The sequence below is a fragment of the Myodes glareolus genome, chromosome 8 (genome assembly GCF_982192425.1).
Source record: "Myodes glareolus chromosome 8, mMyoGla1.1, whole genome shotgun sequence".
NCBI classification, from domain to species: domain Eukaryota; kingdom Metazoa; phylum Chordata; class Mammalia; order Rodentia; family Cricetidae; genus Myodes; species Myodes glareolus.
Genome location: NC_142033.1, coordinates 36,065,819 through 36,085,825, shown reverse-complemented (window position 1 = coordinate 36,085,825; position 20,007 = coordinate 36,065,819). Strand labels below are relative to the sequence as shown.

At 35.7% G+C, this 20,007-nt stretch overlaps 1 pseudogene; it reads right to left on the bottom strand.

Moving 5' to 3' along the window:
• Positions 1-16,993: 16,993 nt before the first annotated feature.
• LOC148121153 (transforming protein RhoA pseudogene) lies at positions 16,994-18,361 on the bottom strand (annotated as a pseudogene).
• Positions 18,362-20,007: the final 1,646 nt, after the last annotated feature.

The following is a 20,007-nucleotide window of genomic DNA, read 5'->3' as shown; positions in this document are numbered from 1 at the left end:
CTAGCTCAGAATTGAGAATAATAGAGGGTTATTTATTTAGGGGTAGACTTACAAATCATAATCCTCTGCTGGAATGGAGAACAGCAACCAAATCCCGCAGCCAGAAAAGAGGCCTATGCATGCTTACATCGGCATAAACAGTAGAAGAGGCCATGCACAAGTGGGCAGGTAACTTAAAGGTTACTGGCAGTAAGGATTCCTAGAGCACTCCCCCACCTTTTGTTTAAATAAGAGAGTTTTAAGATGAATACAAAATTATACACAATAAGAACAAATATATCAAGCATGAAACATGGGATAAATGTTTCAATAATTATCCTATCCTAATGAGTTTAAGTCTTGTATAATAAATAACTTGGCCAAGTCATGAGAGGAAAGTAACTACAACTATCTAGTCTTCAATTACATCGAAGACCCAAGAAGGGAAATAATATTACTTGAGTAGTCAGGAAGTAAAATCAAGCAACTTCCAAAAATGTACAACAAATGACAGAGACAACTGGCTACCTGGGCAATCACCCAAAGTCTCATTTGCAACATTGAAGCAACCAACTATGGCTAAGGCCTAGAGTAACTCACAGACCATTTTAAGAGTCAATAAATTTTTAAAAACGATTTTACCCTGTCTTGGCAAGATTTGACAGCCATTTTTTTCTTGTCTCTTGCTTGTTCTGTCCAGACATCATGCATTTTGTCAGTGGTCAATGCATGGACAGTTCCTTGCCCAAAGACCAGTTTTTCCAAGAAGAAAACAAGCTCCAAGGGTTTGGTGCTCAACATTCTCTCAGGAATAGATCGGTGCTGCCAAGAGCAATCATGTCTCACGTCAACAGAACCCTGAGTTATTTAAATTGCATATTCTATAGTTCTTTAAAGTGGTTGAAGATTATCTATCTGTGAAGAATATAATCTCCATATATCTAAAGAACCTGATTAGTATAACTATAAGTATGACAAACATAAATGACTATTAATATATAATATATAATTTTTAATACTTATGTAACTTAAAGTCTAAGACTTCATATTAGAATATTATACTATAAACAACTGTGCAACAAATGAGGATAATGATCTCAAAATGCAAATAATGTATAAGTATCTTGATCAGAGGTAGAACTGTGCATTGCAATATGATAGATATATCCTAAATTTGTATTAATATACAAAAATGTTTTAAGCAGAGGTAGAAGCATGCATGCAAAGAATATGACAAATTAATTTTGCTTAGATATACAAATATCGTAGATGAAAATAGGAACATATTCAATATAGCTTTATTTTGCATCAATATATAAGAATATATAGAAATATAAACTGCCTATAAAATAATAGCTCACAAGTATTCACTCTATTATTCACTATTATTATTAGTGTGAGTAAGCTCACACTAATCTATTATCCCATTCAATTCTCCCAATGTTTTTTTAAGAAAAGATTCCTGAGCGTACATTATTCTTCCCAACCCCCAACCCTATACCCATTGTAATCAACCTCTAAATGATGTCTCTAACCCTGAGGACAAACTTCATTGGGCGATTTTGGAATATATGTGAGTACATGTAATAACAGTTATTGAAAAAAAGAATTGTAAAATTGAAAAAGCATGGGAATGAGTGTATGGGAGTATTTGGGGGTAAGAAGGGGAAGGGAGAAATGTTGTAATTATATTATAATCTCAAAAATAAAAGAAATGCTCCAACGTTTGTTACTTGGGTGATGAAAAAAGCTTGATCTAGTGCCCAAATTAAATAATATAGAGAATGATTTTTTTTTACTTCAAGGCCAGTGTTTTTCTGTAGAACTAAGTTTGATGATAATTTTAACTGCCATGAATATAAAGTCAATATTCATTTTAGAAGAACAAATAGAATTGGTTTATCATTAAATTTGCATGGATTGTAAATGTCTGACACAAACTTCTGTGTACAATCTTCCAACTGATGCCTGAATAATATAGCAATGTGTTATCCTGTATATATTTCACAAGCTGTAGATTTTAATTCCATTATAGTGCCTAATTTTTCTGAACTATTACATTCATAAGCATACATCTCACATGAAAAACTGCAATAAAGTTTTCATGACTCAGTGACTATTCAGCAAAGGTACTCTCAGAACACATTCTTGTGTGGAGCATTACAAAAGATGTATGATTTCCATTAAACTAAACCACTTTCTCCTAAGCATTTAAACTGGAGCTCTCCATTAATTTATTTATGTTTTATTAATCAAGTCTAATGTCAGTATTGTTATAATGATGTTTGACTTCTATAGATGTGGCATATTCCCTTTAAAATATTAAGCTATAATGCTATTAATATTTTATATTATGAGATTTGATAGGAATAATTGTCAATCTAATAAGCAGTAATAGAATTTGCAGGTTCCAAGTCCATCAAAAAGATATATTAGAGAAGAGAGGAAACTATATAAAATTATTCTCTAGATATAAAAATTACGCTTGTGAACCAGAGGTTTACACAAGAAATCTTGAAGAAAATAGTCTAAATTTCCCTGCTATTACTTCCATATGCCACCTTACTATTTTTACTAAAGATGAGGTTATACACTTTGCTATGTTCAAACAAAAACAACTGACTGACGGGCAATACTCTGCTATACTGACTGAATTGTTCAGTTTTATATAAAACATATAAATATAATAAAGAGAATTTGATGAAATCATCCAAATATCTTCTGAATACCATATCTACAAATAATCACCAATTCAATTCCTTTTTTCTGTCCCTGATTCTTTTCTTATCTTTGTGATACTGAATGCCAATTTTAAGTGATTTCTTTTTTATTTTCTCTTTCTGTTCCTTTCTCTCTCTCTCATGACTACACAAACTTTTTTTAAATTTATGTTGCGTACCAACTATATTTTCTCCTCCTTGTTACCTCTTCCCACCTCCCTTCTAACCCTCCCATATACTCCTCTTTTCTTTCCATTTAAAAGGGCTAAGGCCTCCCATTTGAGTCAACAAAGCAGATATATCAAGTTAAGGCAACACCACACTCCTCCCCTTTACATCAAGACTGAGCAAGGCATCTCAACATAGGGAACAGGTTCTAAAGAGCCAGCTCATATGTCAGAGACAGGTCCTGATCCGACTGCTAGGGGCCCCACAAAAGATCAAGCTATATACAACTGTGACCAACATGCAGAGGGCCTAGGTTAATCCCATGTTGACGCCTTAGCTGTTGATCCAGAGTCCAAGAGCTCCCACAAGCTCAGGTCAGCTGTCTCTGTAGATTTTCCATCATGCTCATATAATCCCTCCTCTCTCTCTTCAATTGGGCTCCTGAAGTTTCAGTCCAGAGCTTGGATGTGAATCTCCGCATCTGCTTTCATCAGTTACTGGATGAAAGCTCTATGATGACAATTATGGTGGTAACTAATCTGATTACAGGGGAAGGCCAGTTCAGGCACCTTCACCACTATTGCTGCGAGTCTTAGTCTGGGTCATCCTAGGTTCCTAGGAGTTTCGCTGGCATCAGATTTCTCCCTAACCTCATAATTGCCCCTTCTATTAAGATCTCTCATAAATTATTCTCTCCCTCCATTATGTGCCCAAGTTCGAACTTGAATAAGAATAGAGGCTCTTTGCTTTTACATATGGGACTCTGTCTCCTTTTCATTTTTCTTTTTTTTTTTTTTGGTGGGGAGGGGCTACGTGGACCTGAGTGTAACAATGTTAAATGAAGATATTTCTCTGGGAGAAATCTATTATTTGGTGTGAAACAGATTTAAAAAAGAAACAAAGGAAAAAGAGCCCCCAGATACTCAACAAAGGAAAAAAGCAATCATTTCTCACAATCTTGAAGACGAATGTGTACCCTGGAGCCATGGGGTGGAGAAAGGGGTGCTTAGAAGAAGGAACAAGACGTATATTTTGAATGTGACATTGTATGTAGAGTCTGCAAATGGCTAGGAAAAATGTCTCTTAGAGGACAAGTGATTCTCCACATTCCTCCTATTTTTCTTCCTACCCAGTACACAGACATCCCCTTTCCTAGTACCTCCTTACTCCTTCCCTCTCCCCCGTCAATTTCTCCTGTGTCTACTCCTGTCTACCTTGATTCTTTCCTCTCTTCCTTTCTCTCCCTTTCAAAAAGACACCCCTAGACAAATGTCGGTCAATCAGGTGTCCTGAACCTTAGAAACTTCTCACCCTAACCTCTGCTATTATAAAAACCCCACCCCAAGAGGGTTGAAGAAGAGGGGAGAGGCAGGGAGGGGAGCAGAGAAAAATTTCTCTCATTTATAATGATTGAGAACTTAATCTAGAGCAAATAAAGTTATGTACTTAAGAATTCTTGCTACTACATTTGTCCATTAGCTATATCAAAGAGAAGCTGCAAAAGCTGACCTCATAGAGAATAAAATAAATGAGTATTTATTATCAGAGTGGGAAATAATTTTTTTCCCATGGAATACATTTGTCTGAACTGATAGAAAAAAATATCATCAATATTTGCCAAAATAAAAGCTATTAAAAATCAGGAAAGAAGAAAATATAAAAAATTAAAATGTCAAATTGTAAACTAATAATAAATAATATGTATCTTAACAATTTAAAGCATTTTGTCCATCAAAATCATTTAAACACATAACAGAAAGATCAAGAGATTATACAAAGAGTCATTATCAATTTATAAATTTCTCATAGTCAGCAAACTACAACTGAAACCAAAAAAAAATTATTTTATCTTTACCTTGAAGGTTAAAAAATATTTACTAAATTTACATGTACATACACATGTATAGTACAGTATATTGCTGAAGAAAGCATACATTGGCTCAACCTATTTGGAGGACAGCTTATCTATAAGAAAATTGAAAAGACACATATCTTCTAAATTTGAAATTTTATATCTTAAAATTTTTCTTACAAGTATATTATATAAATATAAATACATATTACATCAGTGTTGCCCTCAATCAGTAGAATGTTAAATGAGTAAAGCACTAAAAATACAGAAGCTATGATCTCATTTGTATTACTGATTAAGATCTAGGTCTATTTGTCTTAAATTTTTTCCTCCTGTGATAATTACCAAAGCAACATAAGAGACAAACGGCTTGCTTCAGTTTAGGGTGTGGAAGGACAGAGTCCTCACAACAGCAATGACATGGCATCAGGTAGAAAAGACACAACAGCTTGAGCAAGAGACTGGCAATAGTAAACAGGAAGTGGGCTTGGGTTAAAAAGAATCAAAGCCCACTTCTAGGGATTCACTTCCTCTATTAAAACTCCACTTCCTAAAGGTTCCACCAGATACAGAACAAGTGTTCAAACAGCAGAGTTATGGGAACATTTTACATTCAAATAATAAAGATAAACTTAATTACTATCATTTGATTTTATTATGCTAATTAGCATTGGTGTAATTAGGGGTTTTGTTGTTGTTTAAAGACAGAGTCTTCTGTTTATAGCCCATGTTGGCCTAGAACTTATCCCAAACTCAGGGCAATTCTCATTATCTTAGCCTTCCAAATGTTAGACTTGCAAGGTGAGCCACACTACATCCTGCAGAAATCCAAGTTTCTTTTCTAATATCTGTTTGTGTGAAATGTTTGTGTGCTCTCACAAGTATAGACAGAATGGCCACACTGCAGTACAGAGTGCTTGCTCAGTCAATAACGACACATCCCCTCCTCAAGAGATTTGTACACTCTGGACAGTAGTAAAAAGCAACTCTTGTAAGAGCTGTCTTTGATCCTAGATCTTAAATTCTATGACTGAGACTTCTGGACCTTAACCTGACACTTCTCTACTTCATTCAAACCATCCTCTCCAAATACTTTTCAATGTTTTTCAGAGTCTCATTGTTATCACATTGGAAGTTTCTTGCATGATGAGGATGAAGATTTTTTTAAAGGCTCTGGAACCACTTAGATTTCCAGTTAATGGTAGCAGCAGTAGAGTGTTCATAAGGTATTGATCATCTCATCTCTAATTTGTTTCACTAATTGACTAAAGATATCACTGCAGAGAAAGATATGATAAACACATTTGATGTAGGAGAGTCTTCGATCTATCTGTTGCTTTCATTGGTTAATTAATAAAGAAAACTGCCTGACCTGATAGGTCAGAACATAGGTAGGCAGGGAAGACAGAACTGAATTCTGAGAGGAAGAAAGCAGAGGCAGAGAGCTGCCCGCCATGAAGCTGCCAGGTCAGACATGCTGAATCTTTCCTGGTAAGCCACGACCCCGTGGTGAGATACAGATTATTAGAAATGGGTTGAATCAATATGTGAGAGTTAGCCAATAAGAGGCTGGAGGTAATGGGCCAGGCAGTGTTTGAATGAATACAGTTTCCATGTAATTATTTCGGGTAAAGCTAGCCGGGTGGCGGGAACGCAGCCCAAGAGAGATTTCCTGTTTCAGCAATAGAAGCAGAAAAAAAGCCACGTCATTTTAAAATGAGGCTTCCTGGGCCGCTGTTCCTTATTACTACACTTTTTTTTTTTTAAGAAAAATAGAGAACAAAAGCTGAAGATAGATGCTTTAAATTTTTTCCTTTTGTTCTAGGGACTATTAAGCTGACAACTCTTGTCTATAATAAAAACTCAGTTTTGTTCAAGTTTCTCAAAATGGATATCGCATCATCACCATCTGAAGATTATCTTGTCCTAGTTGGAACCTGTCATTTTCTTCTAAATTGTTCCTTCTAACAATAACTTTTGCTCTAGACCCTGAGTGAAAATAAATGTCATGGTCTTCTTCCAAGCAACCCTGAACTCAGTCAAGAAAGACTCTTTCACTGAGACACAGATCTTAGCAAAATTGGGATATATCTCATTCCCTATATTCCTACCTATCTTTACATCACCTCTTCCTTTTCCCTTTAGAAATTGAACAGACAACCCTATAACTTTGAGACTCTAATTCAGCCTTTGTACAAACTAAACGGCCCTGATATTCTATTTTTTTATTTACTGGAGACTTGTAGGACTCATAAAAATGTATCTTATATTTTGTTCTCTTTTGTGGCATAGAAGGGAGATATTTATGAATAACTAGAAAGAAAAAGTTGTATCACTATTAACTTTAGAGGGACTTTATGTTGCAGAAGATAACAAAATTTAAGTTGTAGACAAGTCTAATTAAATTAATATATAAATTATGAATTAATCAAATACTTCTACTTAGTATGATTACAATGAATGATTGTAATAATAGATATTACATAATAATATAATAATTTCTCATTAGTGCATAGCATCTATTTTCTTGTGTTTTGTTCTTATGTGTAGATCTAGAGGAAAGTATCCAAGAATGAGATAAGCCTGTTCATATGTTTCTGATATTTAAATTGCCTTTCAGATTTTAACAAAGAACATAGCCTATTTTCTTATACATACATATATACATATACACACATATTATTCTATTTCTCCAATAGATAGCAAAATGTTTTTAGTTTTCTTAAAATTCTAGACATTTTATACATTTAGAAACCTATAAGTAGTGCATACTATATAAAGAGTTCCTTGCTTTAATTTTTAAAAGGTTTATTTTTGAGCTTTTTTCTCTCTATGCGTTCTTTTATGTGTACATTTTCAATGAAGTCTTGACAACTAAATCAAGCTCAGTTACAGAGATAAATAAATAAATAAATAAATAATAAAAGCATACTTTTTAAAAATTAAAAAGAATTAATATTGCATTTCCACTGAATATTCATTTAAAGGTGAAGAACATTTAGTAATAATAATTCATATTGTTTATTTTATGAGGAAACACACATGAGGTATGATAGCAACAATAACAATGGTAACTAACTTGGACATCGGATGCTCAAAATGTATTTACTATTATTATATTCCTTATAATTTTCCCTTTTCAATTTAATAATAGAAATAATTTTTATTATTTGAGAAGAACAATATTTCATTAGCTGAAAAATATATTGCTTTTGTAAAGTTACCATTTTGATGCAAATATGTTACATTGTGTAAAAGTAAGAGCAATTAAACTTTAGTTTATACTCCCTTATGAAACCATTGCTGTAGGGAGCCACCTGGAGGCACAGGTGGTCCTGCAGTTTGGAGGTATACAAGTCCATACCTGGCTTAGCCACGTGGGGCTGAGCACCCTTGCCTGCACATGCTCAGACTAGCAGAATGGCATCAACCAATCAGGACAGCATTCAAGCCTCTCCACCGTTTAAAAGCAGCTGCCTCTGGGCTCTACTTCCTCTCTCTAAGCTTTCTCTTGTCCCTGCACTCTCTCTTCCCTTCCCCCAATTTTCCTCAACCGAATGCTCCGAATAAAGACGTGATAGAGAAGGAATTCTCGTTTTTAGTGGCGTTCATTCCTGCTGGTCAGGAAGCGCGCCGCACATTGCTATTATGAAAGAATTCTTAAAAACAATAATAATACAATAGTTATTAAACTCAGAAACACTGATAATTTGCAAACATAATCATAAAAATCAAAGACTAATAATTATGGTTACTATGTCATTATAAAGCTATACTTTTCAAAAGGGGTGAAAAATTATATTCATTAAAGAATGGCGTTTTATTTCTAACTTTATATACTCCTGGTATTTACACCAGGACCTTACAAATATCAGGAGCAGCCTGGTCTTTCAAATCACACTTTACTTCTTTCCTCCACACCCAGTTTCTCATTTCATTCTGAAAATCAGCTCTACATGGTTTTTTATTCATTCCTGTTCTTGGTTCTTTGCTTCTTTAGGATCCTGCACATTTAACCCACATGATCAAAAACTGTTTGCCTGTTTGCAGTTTCTCTGCTCCCCTCATTGAGTCTGATTTTTACGGCTCTAAAAGAACATTTTCTCAGTATATCATACAAGCTTATGTCACTCATTACCTTATTTTAAATTCTTAAAGAATCAGGAGGGTAAAGAAAAATCTTCAGGGGATGGGAATCAACAGAACACTGTGATACATAGGGAGGAAAAAGAGAACTGTGATTTGGAAGTTTTAAGTAGAGAAAGGAATGTGATCATAGGGCTGAAGAGCAGGCTGTATGAGAGATAAATGACAGTAAGGATACTTTAAAAGCCACAGGGAAACCTACTATTTCATAATCCTCACACACACATGCACACGTATGCATGTACACACACACACACACACACACACACACACACACACACACACACACACACACAATTGGAATTATCCTACACAGGGCATTGTGTTCATTCCAGAAGTCATGGGTTGCAAAATAAAAAGTCCAGTGGGATGCCTCCTTTTTATTGTTGGTCGTAGTTGTCTCAAAGATACCCAAATTAATCCAGTCTATCACCATGATTCCTCTTTGTCCACAAGAACCTGATAAAGGGACCACATGGCTGAAGATACCACAGATATTGGCCATACAACATGGAGAATCAAGTTGGTAGTGGTCAGGTAATTTTTCCTTGTCAGCTACATTTCATACTACTGGAAGGTATTATGCAGGCTGCTGTGGACTTTCTTCAAAGACTTATTCATTTTGAACACTGAACTACATTAATGAATAGTATAGTTAGATAGGTCCATGGGTGCTATAGTGGAACAAATTAAATGGATGTAATTAACACCTTTCTGGTTGAATTTAAAATCTGCCCCCACAGTAGAAAATGAACACCTGATACTATGAATGAGGCTAAGAGCCTATGGTTGAAGAGCTCAAAGATCCCAGCATTAAATCTAATACTATTATTCTCCCAAACAGAGTTTTAAACCATTCTATAAATTTATATCTCTCCTTCTTTAGATGAGTGAAGCTCTCAGATATCATTAGATATCATCTTTATGAAGTCGATAATGGTGAACACAGAAACCTACAACTGGTCAAAGTGCAAAGAACATGTGCCACGGGACTTCTCAGCTAAACAAAGTACAATTATAACATATCTTTCTTCCACAGGATCAGGGGCCATCCCGAAAGAAGGGGGAAGGGTGGAAAGAGTTTTAGGAGGGTCAGAGAAGAATAATACCTTCTAGACAGGACAACGGCACTCATGAACTCATGAAAGCTGTGGTTGCTCGAGGATAAAACTAATTAGCATGTGGGAAGGGGTTCAAAATCTCCCAACCATAAGTGAATAGTTATGAATAATTTATGGTTTCTAGAGGAGTGTTTTATTGCTGTGAAAAGACATCATGACCAAGAAAACATTTAATTGGGACCTCACATAGTATTAGAGTACATTATCATTATGGCAGCAGGCAGAGATAATGCTAGAAGAAGAAGTTGGGAGCTACATACTGATTTGTAAGAGAGAGAGATACTAGGCCTTGTATGGGCTTTTGAAACCTCAAAGCCCACCCCCAGTGACACACTTCCTCTCTCAAGTTCCTATATCCTAATCCATCTGATTCTTTCATACAGTTCCACTCAACGGTGCCTAAGCATTCAAATATATGAATCAATGGGGGCCATTCTTATTCAATCCCCACAGGGTTGAATAGCCAGTTTTCTTTAAAGGTGTAAATCCTAATATGTTGATCAAACTCCATCGGTAACCCTACAATGAGGAATAGAGAGCTAGTAGACTGAAGTTGATAGGTTATTTTAAAAGATAGAAAAGGACAAGAAGTTGAGGAGTTAAGGAGGGTGAAAAGGATCTGAGAGAAATGAGAGACAGGAGTTGGGGTAAATATGGTCTAAATGCATTAATTGCATGAAATTCTCAATGACTTAATACAAATGATTTTAAATGAGCAAAATAAAATATTTAAAGACATAAAGAACCACAAAAGACTTATTGTACTTTTCAAGAACATGGCATAATATCAGTTAGTGGTATATGTAATTTTCTAACACAGCTGATTCCCAACGATGCTATATTTTTAAAAATTTGGCTTTAATTTTTGAGCAATTCATAGAAAAGTTTAGTGACAGGATTTTATAGAAATGTGATGAATAGACATCATATATTCGTAGGCACATTGTGTACTATCAATGGGACATTTGTAATGGTCAAGAAACCTGTCCTGACATTGAATGTTCAGCTAAAGGACATAGTTCACATCAGTGTCTACTTTTGGTAATCTCATTTTGAGGGTTTTCCCAAACACATAATGACCTTCACTAACTATAGTAATATCATTCAGGCTATTTTTACTGCCCTAGAAGTCCCTCTGTGTGCCTATTTAAATCTACCTCTTTGCTGAGTTTTAGCAAATATGACTTTTATTATACCTATACATATTTGCCTTTTACAGGATGTTATACAGTTGAATCATACAACATGTCGATATTTTCATATCAGTCTTTTTCATTCAGTGATATATGAGTTTCCTGAATGTCTTTTGTGTCTTCAAGTCTCTTTAACTTTTTATTTTTTGAGATTTTATTTTTAATGTATGTCTGTATACACATGTTTGTATGTGCATGTGAGTGTAAGTGCCTGATGGAGGTAAAGGACATTGGATCTCCCTGGAATTGGAATTACAGTCATTTGTGAGGCACACTAAGCAGATGCTCGGTGCCAAACTTGACCCTCTCAAGAGCAGTAAGCACTCGGAAACACTAAATCATCTATCCAGGCATTTCTGACCTACTTTTAACCACATTAAATTTGTTTATGTTTATTTAGCTATGTATTTATTTATTGTGTAGGTGTGTTGTGTGTATGAAGCTCTTGTGAAAAATCAGTCCCCTCCTTACCCTATATAGGTCCCAGGAATTGAACTCGGGTAGTTAGCCTTGGAGGCAGGTGCTTTAGCACATTGAGCACACCCTCCAATTTGATCAATTTTTAAAAAATACTAAATTATATACTGCTGTCTGGATGTTAGTACTAAAAAACAGCTTGCTTATTTCTTTGTTTTAGAAGTTATGAACAGAGTTTTAAAAAACATTTGTGTATAGGCTTTGTATAGACAAAAGTGTCCTATTCTTTTAAATAAATGTCAGAGAGTATGAGTCCTGTATTGTAGTGTAAGAATATGTTTAGTTTCTTAAGAAACCACAAAACTTCCCCAAATCACTGTACTATGTTGCATCTCCATCAGTACAGGACAAATATTTGGGGTTTTTTGTTTTGTTTTCATTTTTGTTTTGTTTTTTAGGAAGGTACAAAAATATATTTCATTGAAATTTAGGACACATTCATTATAGGACATATTATTTTATGTACAAACAGAAAAGAAATATTTCCAGTTGAACAAGATCACATGTTTAAGACCTTACTGTTTGTAAGATGCACTCTAATTTCAGAAAAATTTGTAATATTTTAAATGTACATTCTAACTGATAAAATTATTTTCAAGAACCTCCAGATTCATAGGAGAAGGATTAAATCCAAGTCAGAAGAGTTGAAGAGATAGCTCATCAGTTAAGAGCATTTTGTTGTTCTTGCAGAGTTGTGTTCTTTTTAGCATTTTTAATTTTTTTTGTTTATAATATAGTGTCTCAGTAAACTGTCTTCCAACTCCATTACATTCCTACCTCAACTCCCCAACTGCTATTATTTCAGTGTATCATATGTGTATCATAAAGTCAGGCAGATTTTGACTATGTCTTGTGAGTGAATGGTACTATCATTGTTAATTGAAACTCTCAGATGGAATATTTCATCATCTTTTAACAAGTTTATTATATACTTCATCTATTGTGAGATTCCTGCTTGGATATTTTGCCAGATTTTAAATCAGGATGTTTAGTTTTATATTGGTAAGTTTTATTTTCCTTTGTACAATGTGATCATTAGTATTGCATACACACATATATTTCTCATAGTTTCTCTAGGCTTGTACTATGCTCTGTCTTTCTATTCTCTTATTTGTGTCTTGTCTTTAAATTATTTTGAAACAGCAGGAACTTTTAATTTTAGTGTAAACTAATTTATTTTTGCAAGGAGGGGCTTCTGTATGACTCTGTCTACTCTTTCCTCCTCTATCTGTTAGGAATCTCTGCCTTGCCCTATTCTGTGCTGCTGTAGGCCCAAAGTAGCATCTTTTTTAACCAATGATATTCACAGCATACAGAGAGAAATTTCACATCACCTCCCCTTTTCTGTCTAAATAAGAAGGAAGGTTTTAACTTTAACATAGCAAGATTGCATACAACAAAACCATTATCAATCAAGAATTATAATTACAATATTTATATCTACTTTATCTTTTATCATGACTAAGGAAAAGTTTATCTATTCTTCAACTCCATTAAAGACTCCAGAAAGATATATTACCTAAGTAAACAGGAAGTGCATTGTAAACAATGTTCAAAACTCTAGAAATGACAGAGCCATTTAGCTGCCTGGACAGTCACCCAAGTTATTCTGCAACACTGGGCCACCCATCTTCAGCCTACAGGCCCACAGTATCCAGTAGACCTTTTTATGAAGCAGAAAATCTGAAGATCTGTTATGCCTTGTAATGGCAAAGCCAATCAGTTGCATTCTTCTGTGTCCTGAAAAATATCTGGCAGAATCTTTCATAAAACAGGAACCCTGAAAGACAGTCTCATCGTTAGGCAAGTTCAGCAGTCAATTCTGTGGGTTCTGTGTGTCCAGTTCATACAATATAACATCGAGCAGTCCAGGCAAGAGCAGTTTCTTAGATGCCCATCTTTCTCTTGAAATAGATTGGTGCTGCCAGGAGGAGGTGTGTCTCATTGTCATGAAAAGTCCTAAAGTCTTAAAACATTTTAAATGTCATATTGTGAAGGTCTCTGAAAGATTTGAATAATATCCATCTAACTGAAATATATCTCTATATATCTAGAAAACCTAGCTAACATGACTACAAGCTTGACTATTTTAGATGACTTTCTATTAACCCGTATTTCTTAATTATATATTACACTTTTAAATGAGCCACACAAACACAACACTTTAATCAAAAGCAGAAATATACACATAACAAAATTAACCTTAAATTTTCATCACTAGACCAAGATCCATACCAATGCAAATCTCTATAGCAGGTTCCTTATTATTTGACCATCTCTTGTATCCATGTCTATTTCGTGTATCCATAAGCGAGAACCACTGAGTGCAGTTCTATGATCTCAAACATACTGCTAACTTTTGAATACATTTTTTAAAAAGGAAATATTTTACTTCTTTTATTCCTTCTGAAACATTTTTTTTCTTGATATAGATGCAATTTTCTGACCACTATCATTTTCCGTACATCTCAAGAACTATTGACATTTCTTACAAAGCAATTCTTTTAGGAATAATTTCCACAACTTTGAGTTTTCTAAGAAATTCTTCATGTGTTCTTTGCCTTTGAAGGATAATTTCACAGGATTCAGAATTCTAAGTCGGTGGGTTATATCTCTCAATGTTTTACATATTTCAGCCCATATTCTTTTTACATAATTTCCGAGAAGACTAATACAATTCTTATCCCAGCTTCTCTATATATGCAAATTATTTCTACACTTTCAGGTCTTTTAAAAAAAATTTTCTGTCAAATTTTTTTATAGTTTAATAAGCATATTTTCCTACGTTTGAACACTTTTGACATTGGCCTTATTATCTATTTTGTATTTCATGAAATATGTGCTTCAGAGCGTGACTAATTTCAAGGGAACTGTTAGTCAGGGCTCTTTTAAGTGCTCTGCTGTTTCTCTTTATTTTCCTGTCATTCTCAAAATGTATAGATTGATTCCCCTTTTCTGAGAAACTGCCATACTGATTTCCAAAGTGGCTGTACAAGTTTTCATTCCCATCAGCAGTGGAGTGTTTCCCTGACTCCACAGCCTCTCCAACGTAAGTTGTCCTAAGTATTTTATCTTAGCTATGAACTGACCTTCCCCTGTAATCTGATTGGTGAACACCCCAACTATCATCATTGAACCTTCATTCAACAACTGATGGAACGGATGCAGAGATCCACAACCAAGCACCAGGCCCAGCTCTGGGAATTCAGTCGAAGAGAGGGAGTAGGTAGCATATGACAAAAGGAGGTTAAGATCATGATGGAGAAATCTACAGAGACATCTGAACCAAGCTCATGGAAAATCATGAACTCCAGACTTACAGCTGTGGAACCTCCATGGGAAGAAACTAGGCCCTCCATGTGTGGGAGACAGTTGTGAAACTTGGCCTATCTGAGGGGTCCCCGGCAGTAGAACCAGGATCTATCCCTGGTGCATGAGTCAGTTTGTTGGAGCCAATTCCCTTTGTTGGGAAGCCATGCTCAGATTTAATGCAGGGGAGGGACTTGGTCCTGCCCCAACTTAATGTGCCAGACTTTGCTGAATCCCATGGCAGCCATTACCCTTCCAGCCATTACCCTTCGGAGGAGGAGATGGGGGTAAAAGCTGTGGGGGGAGGCAAGGGAGGGCACAGGAAGGGTGAAAGCGAGAACTGTGGTTGGAATGTAAAAAGAAATTTTAAAAAATAAATTAAAATATTTTAAAAATTAGAAAAAAGCGAATGATGTAAATTATGAAAATTCCACTTTTGTTCAAAATTACATTTATATCGATTTTACTGGTTTTACAACTGTCACTTTTAGAAAAAAACACCATACTTTCAAAAAAAATAAAAATATTTTTAAAGCCTCTGAGGACTGTTTTTTATTGATATAGAAACTAGCATCCAACTGCTATTTAAAAACACATTTTTTACAATTGTATGCTACTTGAAAGTAAATTTCCATAACCCTTTGGCTATTGTGATGATGAGATACGAACTTCTTATATATTTCTCCCTCTATTTTCAAGATTTTTAGACCATTTTGGCAAAAACGACTATTAAATACTGACAGCACCACTAGATATCTCTTATTTACTTATTTTGGGAAAAAGCTTAAGGAGTTGATGTCATCGTGAACTGATTTTTGCTATCCTCTGCTGCTCAGAATATCCTTATATTCCATCGTGTATGTTTATTGAGTGGCAGGTACTCAGCAGATGATGTGATCGATACTGTCTTCCTCTGTACTGTTTGAAATTGCCCTCCAGTCATTTTTCCTTGCTCAAAATTAACTATTGCAATTCTGCCTCTATTGAGTTATGCTTCTACTGTTTGTTTTACTTTGAAGTTTTCAAGAATATGAATATTAACAGATGATCTAAAATCTACAGAAAATTTTAAAAAAAACTGAACCATTCAGAAAAACTTTAGTTAGACTAAAAAATTTCTAAAACTATTGGTTCATATAAATATTTTAATAGGGAAAATCTGTATAACAAAATTCTAAAATAAATATTAAAATGGAAAGAAATCAGCAAAGGATCTAAATGTGCAATTCATGAAAGAAATAAAAGTAGTTATGGATGTAAGGCTGGCTACTCAGGCTTTCCTGGAGGAAGACCACTACTCTGAGTCTGGTCTAGTCAGATGAGTTGTCAAAGTAAAATTTCAAAGGATCTGTAATTTAACTAAGTGATAGAGTACTTGTGTAGTTCATCCTGGCCCTGAATTTCATGTGCAGTAATACACAAAAACATACATAAACCTAACACATACACACACAAACATAACATATACATTCAGAAACACATCTATAAGGAAGTAAGTGATGCAATGAAAGATACAGAATTAACAATTTTTTTTTTTTTTTAGAAAACTGCCTTTATTCTATTAGTTGGAAAAATTAACTGGTACAGAAAAAAAGTTTAGTCAGCTGGAGAGAAGAGAAAACCTCCCTTGCCACCCATAAGAACTGGTGGCTCCTCTGGGAGGCAACTTGGATACAGTGTGGATAAAGGAGCACTGTGATTTAGAGCCAGACCCTGCAGTCCAGGGGAGAAAGGCTTGGCCACCTCCAAGGTGTAACTGCCTCAGGCGTGAAACCAAATTCCTATTTACTTAGTCCAGTCTGGAAAGGGGAACTGGGATGATAATATAGAGCTAAATAGGGGAGATATGGCCATATTTTATCAGAGAATGTGACAAAATGGGAATTTTAAAAATGAATTTTCCATCTGACTTTATTTCCAAATACACTTTCTTAAAAAAAAAAAACCAAAAAACACAAATACACTTTCTGTGGGAATGACAAATATCAGTATTAGGAAATCCAATTATACAAAAAATACTACATCTAGTCTGGGGTAGATATATTTATTTTTGGTAACATACATTAAGTGGCACTAATTACACAGTAACTATAAGGTAACTAACATGAGACCACAGAACTGTAACTCTGCCACAGTTTCGTGGACTTGGGCCTTTCTGGCAGAGCAAGTTTTCAAAAAACTGGATGCCTTCCCCAGAGCTCTGCCATGGGGTCTGCGGAGAAACGCTCTGGGAGCAGTCAGTGACTCAACCAGAGTTCTTGCAGCTGACAGAGGAGAGGCAGGACATGTTAGTTATAAAGTAGTTACAGCCTAATTCACAAAAGTTACCAACTGTTTCTCTTTCTAGAAAGAAGCAAGAAGTTAAGAAATTCTTTGATGTAGCGCCTGGTGTCAGGTGGAGTGCAGAGAGAGCTGTTAGAGCAGTGTCAGAAAGACCCTGGCTGGTCAGACAGGTTGGACATCATTAATAATCATGGTTGGCTTCTAAATACTGGTAGCAAGATGACTTCTGATTTGTAATCTTAGGTAAATTATAGATAAATGAAAAGGCCAGTAATCATACACTAAGATTAATAAACAGCACTTCAAAATTAACCGCGTGAGGGCTGTGCTTGCACAAGGCTTCACAAAATGAGGCACCCAGATTTTTTCTTCCCACGTCTGGCTTGCAGAGCAGCTCTCGTGGCCATTTCAAAAACCTCTCTCACTCCATCTTTGGTCTTTGCTGAACACTCCATGTACCCAAAAGCGCCAATTCTGTTTGCCATATCTCTGCCTTCTTCAGGTTTTACCGGCTCCTGCTTCATTTTGGCTAACTCCCGTCTTGTGTGCTCATCATTCCGAAGATCCTTCTTGTTCCCAACCAGGATGATGGGCGCATTGGGACAGAAATGCTTAACTTCTGGAGTCCATTTTTCTGGGATGTTTTCTAAACTATCAGGGCTATCAATGGAGAAGCACATCAGTATAACATCAGTGTCTGGATAGGAGAGAGGCCTCAGGCGATCATAATCTTCCTGTCCAGCTGTGTCCCACAAAGCCAACTCTACCTGCTTTCCATCCACTTCGATATCTGCCACATAGTTTTCAAACACCGTTGGCACATAAACCTCTGGGAATTGGTCCTTGCTGAAGACTATGAGCAAGCACGTCTTACCACAAGCTCCATCACCAACAATCACCAGTTTCTTCCTGATGGCAGCCATCACTTACAAAGGTACTGAAAACGCACAGCTTCTGTGACAGTGGTTGTACAAAGAACCTGGAGCTTCTCAGATGCAAGGCTCAAGGAGACGACTCTGAGTACGGCCTCTTCGCGCTGAGGACTCCTGTCCGCGAGTCCGCAAGCTCGGAGACGAAGACCGGCAGCTCCGCGGGAGACGGCGGACTAAGGAGAGAACCCCAGAATTAACAATTTTAAGGTGGTATCTTAGTCATTTTTTTTTCTGTTCCTGTGATAAAATATCCTAACAAAGATAGGGAAGCAGGGTTATTTTTGCTTATAGGATATAGTAGTTTTAATGAGAATGTCTACCATATTATCAGCTATTAGAACACTTAATCCTACTTGGTACTGTTTGTGTATGTTTAGGAGGTATGAACTTTCTGGAGGAAGTCCGTGATGGCGACAGGAAGTCTGTAACTGGGAACAGGAAGTCTATAACTGGGGTCAAGCTTTCATAACCTTTTTCTATGTCCAGTTGATTCTTTTTCTGCTTCATGTTTGCATTTAAAGATGAGAAATCTTAGTTTCCTTCCTGCTGCCATGCTTGCCTTGCTGCTTGCTAAAATATTTCCCCATCATGATAAAAGGACTTTTGTCCTTTTGGAACTATAAGCCCAAATAAGCAATTCCTTCTAGAGTTGCTTTGGTTACAGAATGCTATCACAGCAGCAGAATAGTAACTGATAGCAGGCAGAAAGGCCTGGTGACAAGAGGAGAAAGCTTGGTGGTCACATGGCATAGTCATTCAAGAAGCAGAAACAGGGAGTGAGGTCAAACTGTGAAATCTCAAGGACAGTACCTAGTAATTCACTTTCTCCAACAAGGTTTTACATCTTGAAATTTCTACAACTTTCCTAAACAATAAAATCTTGTAACAAGAGTAGGATACAATATTATCTCAAGACTACATATGCAGAAATATGGGAAAGTTTTCATAAAAAAATAAACAATTTTGTTATCACCAATGACACCCACGCTGTGTAATACTTGTTTGTAAGATTCTAAGTAATGCAGATTTTTTTCAAAAATAATGTGCTGTAAAATCATACAATATGATTCATTTTAAAATATGCAAGATTAAATGCTTATTTCATTCTCTTACCTCACAGTCCCCATAAAGAGATAATAAACAGTAAGGCATAAAAGTAACACAACAAGAGTATGGGGGCCCACAGAAGTTGGTCCATTCCACCTTGACAGAAGGTCAGAGAGTTTAAGCCTATTTTTCTCTTTCAAAGTTACTGACAAGAGGTCTGACTTAAAGTGCAACTACAAATAAGATATCTTGACCTAGGGTGTGGTTACTTGGTATTTTGGGTATTAGGATGGCCCACAGATGTAGATCTGCTCCAACCTGATCAAAGAACAGAGAATCCAAGCCTATTCCCATTCCTTTAAGGCTATGACGGAAAGTATAACTCAGGGAGATTTGGTCTAATGTGTAGTTACTGCATGTCCTGCCTAGAACACCAGAATCCTTAACTCAGGATATAGTGACTTGATGTTTGAATAATTAAAACAAGTAATTTCTCTGTTCATTGTGTAATGTTAAAGCAGTCTTTTGCCCCCTTCCCTCCTTTTTCGATTGGGGTATAAAATATAAAAGCATTTGGAAAATAAATGTGGGCATATTCAATATTCACTGGATTGCCCTCCTGGTTCTATCCTATGCTTCTGTATTTCTTTCATATCTCTGCTCCTCCTATCTAATTTTTCTAATTCACAAGTCCCTACACTGGAACATTTGAACCCTGTTGAGGTTGGACCCCAACATAAGAGGGAATAAGCACTTTCAGCAAACAAAATTCTTTTAATT